The sequence below is a fragment of the Aegilops tauschii genome, chromosome 7 (assembly GCF_002575655.3).
Source record: "Aegilops tauschii subsp. strangulata cultivar AL8/78 chromosome 7, Aet v6.0, whole genome shotgun sequence".
Classification (NCBI taxonomy): Eukaryota; Viridiplantae; Streptophyta; class Magnoliopsida; order Poales; family Poaceae; genus Aegilops; species Aegilops tauschii.
The window spans coordinates 652,075,234-652,081,365 of record NC_053041.3 but is presented as its reverse complement, the minus strand read 5'-3'; the positions used below and the strand labels follow the sequence as shown (position 1 = coordinate 652,081,365).

Below are 6,132 nucleotides of genomic sequence, written 5' to 3'. Positions count from 1 at the left end.
AAGCAGCAGCGTGGCCTAGAAAGGAAAGGATAGAATGATGAACAAGCCATTATTACAAGGGTATATATCACAAGGTCGGGGAATTCAGAGAGGCATTAAGGTCCAACAAGGGTATACTCACCAGTGTACGCCACGCATGCAGTTCAACAACTTGAAGCATTTTTGCTGAATCAACAACCACATTGTTTTGCCGATTCAAGATGCATGTTTTGCCGATTCCAAGGAGACGGATCAACAAAACTCAAGTAACACCACAATCGGCATTGATTAGCTCTGACAGACGTACGGAGCAGACAAGTAAGAGCGAGGCACTCACAAATATCAGTCATAGTGATCTGTGACAGACGTAGGGAGCAGACAAGTAAGAGCGAGGCACTGGTCCTTGGCACAAGTAAGATCCGCATGTAAGCAGCAGTCGAGACGCAAGTAGATCCTTGGCACAAGTGTCATCCTGAATAAGTGGTGACTGATCAGATCAAAACTGCACTGTTGGTCATGGAAAATACTACCATTTACTTATGATACCTAGTTGGCATTCATAACAAGGATCTAATGAATTATGAGTTTAACACTAGTAGAAAACAGGGAACTAGTCCCGGTTCTGGAACCGGGACAAAAAGATCGGGACTAAAGCCCAAAACCTTTAATCCCGGTTTGCTTACGAACCGGGACAGAAAGGGCTCCACGTGGCCGCAGCGGGGCGCCCAGGCAGGAGGACCTTTAGTCCCGGTTGGTAACATCAACCGGGAAAAGGCATCCACGCGTCAGCAGCTGGCAGGAGCTGAGGTTTTTGTTTTTTTAGGGGGGGGGGGGGGGGGGTAGGGGGTTTTGGAGGGTTAATTTAGGGGTTTCATATTATGTTAGCTAGCTAATAGAGAGAAGTGTTCTCTCTTTCTCCGTGCTTGGTCGACGCTAGCTACTATACATATATAGAGAACTCGACACGCTAGCTGGTAAGCAAATGAAGGAACCATTAATTACATAAGATCGGCATGAACATATACAAAGAGAAGCGACCTCTCTTTATCCGTGAGATTGCTCGAACAACAAGTTTTCGTATATCTATCCGACGCTACTAGCTACATATATACAATATAAGATCTCTTACAATCCCTAACATCTAAAGTCTATATCAATTTCCACATGGTATTCTCCAACTTTATGTATGACATGGTCAAGAAAGAATCCTGGCAATTCCTCTTGAATTGCTCGTATGCGATCATGTGGTAGGAGTTCATCCCACATCTGCCAGATCTAATTTAAAGAAGGGGGTCAATACATATATATGAATGAAACTCAACACAAACGATGGTAATAAAATATTATTGTGAATATTATTGTTTACGTACTTGGTATTGTTTTTTAGAGTAACCCCGCTGAGAGGTCGCATTGTAGATGAACTCGCAAACGTAGTATCCACAAAAAATCTTTCCCGGCTTCCTGCCAGAAGCACTTTACGAGAAATAGAGTTCAATCAAACTGATAATCAAGCATGATAAATGGTATTGATGAAACTAGAATCAATGGGAGATGCACGGAACTAGCTAGTAGTACTTACTTTCGGGTGTGTAAATCGCAGCTCCCTCGGCAGTCTCGGAACGATTCCGGTGAACTCTTTCCAAACCCTGCCAGACAAAGAAAATAATTACTTGATATCAGAAAATAAACAAAGTTGCCAATATGGTGTGATAATGATCGATTGAACTTACTTCTGGAGCATTTCAGTCATGTCCGCATAGTCCTGGGGATCTTTTCGTCTCGAGTCTAAGATAGTTACTACTCCAAGGTCAAACTTAATCTCTAGCAGAATAAAGTGGAAGCTGCGCACACATGCATAACTCATCAGTTACATTACTATAACCTCGAATAAGGGAAACCGAATATTCATAAGACAGTAATACTCACTTGAAGTTCTAAGAAGAGAGTATTTTCTCTTTGTTTTGATTTTTGAAGCAACGATTGTAGCAAGTTGTCCTCGGCATCTGTGACTTTTTTCAACCGACCATTCATTTATGGTATTTGGGTTAATGAACCCAATGTCATAGATTTGTGCTTTTCTGCATTGGACGATCTTCAATCTGCATAATATCGTGAGGATAATTATATATACATGCAATGAAAGAGCTTAGTTATATATAGACACTTAATTACAGAAGTAATACTTATAGACAGTAGCAAGTCACGAGTTGTTTGTCGAGGGCTAATTGATTGTATAACTGGAATAACTCCACAAATTCAACATGGAACAACTCAGTTCCAACGAGGTCGTGCTCCTCTTTAATTCTCAGCATCAAACTATCCTTCCCAGACTCGCTGCAGGTTTTCATGTACCATTCATGCAATCTTCACATCATCGTTGTTAGAGGAGGATGATCAGGTTTGACGAGAGGCTTCCCATACTGGTATCTGAAGCTTTCCACCTCCATTATTTCAAACTCTACATCATCACTCAGGTAATCAGCAGGATTGGTACCTGGCAGTAGCTCGGATGATTAGCGATGATATCGCTAGATACCTTGAGCGGGGGGCACAATTGGTTCGCCTGTTCGCCGAGCTGGGGCATTTTTTCCCACTTCTTTGTTCTGCTAACCTTGCATCACTGGAAGTACTTCTCGACCGCCGCGCATCTTGATATGTCTTTTTAAGACAGCGGACATAGTTGGAATCCGGCGGAGGCGGTGGTGGTCGCTTCAGGGCATCGATAGTGTGCTTCGCTTTCACCGGATCTACCATCTACTTCGGAGGTGAAGGTTTCTTTGCAAAATGGCCCCTCACTTTGGCACCACAGATGTCCTCGTTTTCCTTGTCGGTCCTCTCATATGGTAAATTTTCCAGAGGCTTGAGAGATGGACCGTATCTGAATTGCTTCCTGCCTCTGCTTGTACTGCTAGCCGTCGGAGCGGCGGCATCTCTCTTCCGTCTTTGCTGACGAGGCGGAGGAGGAGGCAGGGTGCTCCGACGCGTTGGAGGAGGCGGAGTGCCCTCACGCGCTGGAGGAGGCGGAGAAGGAGGCAGAGTGCCCTGATCACTAGCCAAAGGAGGAGGAGGAGGAGCAGGCGGAGTGCCCTGACTCTCCGGAGGAGGAGGAGGAGGAGGCGTCCAGTTTGGAAGCTTGATGTACTCATTCCTCCATAGACATGTACTCCTCAAAGCATAAACCAGATGATTCTCCCCTTCACCTATAGGGTGGTCAAGCTCCAGCTCCTCAAATCCCTCCATTATTTCATCCACCGTCATAACAACATAGCCATGTGGAATCGGACTTTCTGGGCACATTCCTCGAGAACTAGGTTACCTCGTGAAGTTATTTGAGTTAGAACTTCAACACAACAAACTCATGGGTTTCGTTCTTGATATATTTGGAAATTTGACCAAGCTCACTTACTTGTACCTGGGCGACAACCAACTTTCCGGACATATTCCTCGACAACTTGGGTACCAGTGAATATGAGAAAGTTAGATCTTAGGAACAACAAACTCATTGGTTCTATCCCTGCTACCTTTGGGAGTTTGGTTAATCTCACTAGCTTGGTCATATGGGACAACCAACTCTTTGGACGTATTCCTCCAGAACTAGGTTATCTCAAGAACTTAGAAGAGTTAGGACTTAGCGACAACAAACTCGTGGGTTCCCTCCCTGCTATGTTTGGAAATTTGACCAAGCTCGCTCTCTTGCACCTGGATGGTAATAAATTTTCCAGACATGTTCCTCAGAAATTGGTACCTTAATGGATCTCCAATATCTACAGTTGAATGGTAACAATTTCTCCTGTCCCTTGCCACCTGACTTGTGTGCTGGAGGCAAGCTCGAGAGATTGACTGCATTTGATAATAACCTGAATGGACCTTTGCCGTCAAGTCTGGTACATTGCTTAAGCCTCATTAGAGTTCGTCTTGAAAGGAATCAAATAGAAGGAGATATCTCTGAGTTGGGAATTCATCCCAATATGGTGTATATGAATATGAGCTCGAATAAACTATATGGGCAGTTATCTAACCATTGGAGGGAGTGGCGTAATCTTACCAAGCTAAACATCTCAAACAACAACATCATGGGTAATATACCCACAAGTATGGGACAGCTGTCTCGGTTAAAGGTGCTCGATCTTTCATCAAACAAACTTGAAGGGTCGCTGATAATTTGCTCTATGGTAGCATTCCACAAGAAATTGGAGCATTGTACAATCTAGAGATCCTAGATTTGTCATCAAATAACCTAAGTGGTTCGATAAAAGGTTCAATTGAACATTGTCTCAAGCTTCGTTTTTTGAAGTTGAGTCATAATAACTTTGAAGGAAACATCCCTACCGAGCTAGGCGTGGTGTCAAGCTTACAACGCATGTTGGATTTAAGTGACAATTCCTGTCGGCTGTGATCCGTGAGGAAAATATTTCCTGTCGGCTGACCAACAAGCAAAATCTGTCAGGAATAAAATGACAGGAAAATTAACTAATGCCTGACGGTAAACCGACAGGAAATACTTTCCTGACGGCTATTCCTGTCGGCCACCCTCAGGAATATCTTGATTCGTCAGGTTTAGAAACCAAATTTTTGTGACAGTTAGCCGATAGGGAAACATGCTTTCTCCTTATGTGGCTGACACTCAGGAAAAAAGGATAATACATAATTTTCATGCTGCGATTAATAGTTCCAAAATATTTGTATAAATGATCAAGTTTAACCATGATCTGCATCATTCCTCTGCGCATGCATCCAAAATCAGTAGCACATATCAATCCATGATCTGATATCTGGTAATTGACATGTGAAAAGTTTACTTGCTCAGGCAGCAACATAATAGTTATACACATACATGCCAAACGCACTCTAAATTTTCATCCATCACCTACATACCTATCAGTTCACAAGTTTCCAAGTCATCTAGTGTGCCACCGATGTTCTCATCGTCACTGCTGCATATAGTGTCGCCATTGGTGATGTGGTTGTCCACAGCACATCGTCGAAGCTAACATGGGATAACTAGGTGTTCCCCCTGCAAAGTCATTTACAACATTAATGAGAACTACTTTTGAAAAATCAAGGGATGTTGGGCAACATATCAGGTACATAAGAAATCCATGGATGTTAAGTTACAGTGTGCATACTATGGTCCATACCTACAGCATTGCTGCTATCGTTACTTTTAGCATTAAGAAAATTATGTTTTAAGGTGCTTAAAAAACACAATCTGTTCCACTTGTTGATAATTTAAATACCATGACACTTCATTGAGAAAACCCCTTAGGCTAATCAAGAAATACACAAGAAAAAAGAATGTCCACTTAGTATTTTCTTTGTAAATTTGAGATATGGCATATGGCAGGATGTTACACTACATTTTAGTGCTTTTAGAAAAAAAAATGAATAGGAGTAATTAACACTAAAAATTGACCAGAAGCTTCAAGTTGGATTTTGCGCGCACACTAGGAGGCATTCTTAAAGAGGTATTGGCCCTCTTTGTACTCCCTCATCCTAAATAAGTAACGCATAAACAAATAATGGGAGAGGTACTACCAAAGTGTGAGAGGTACCTGAGATAGGTCTTGCTTTGCATTTCACTTCTGCTTTAGATGTTGCAACTCCTTTGTCCATCCATTTTGACCACAGAACTTCGCCCATTAGGAGGCATCCCCATGTTGTTTCACCATTGGTACAAGAAAGCTTGCTTGACCATTAGTCCATGATGACTTACCCTTTTTCCTCTAAGATAAAAAATAAAGGATTGTGGGCATACTTCATATACACATTCTCATGAACCATCTATCGGGTAGTGTAATCAATAACTTGAAGACATAGACAAGTAAGAAAAAATGCAACACACAACACTTCCCATGGAGATATTATTTTTAGTTTTTGTGCTAATTTATGCCAATAATAACCTATGGAGTAATCAGCGTGCTGAGTTCGAGAAACAGAATCAGCCCATGTTCTTTTGAAATAAGCAAATGGCAGGAAGTTAAATTTAAATTTATTTTTGGAGGGCACAAGAATCTAAAGATGAGAATTGCCTCTTTATTTCTGGCAACACATACAGTGTCACATATTCATTGATTCAGTAGGAGAAAAAATAGCTAAAGCATGCAAGCCACAGATTGTACCGTGTGCCTGGGTCAATTACGAGACACTAGCAAG

The 6,132-nt window shown here is 42.1% G+C and overlaps 1 pseudogene; it reads left to right on the top strand.

The window, feature by feature from the left end:
• The first annotated feature begins 3,337 nt into the window (after positions 1–3,337).
• LOC141027622 (uncharacterized) lies at positions 3,338–4,375 on the top strand (annotated as a pseudogene).
• The last annotated feature ends 1,757 nt before the right edge of the window (positions 4,376–6,132 follow it).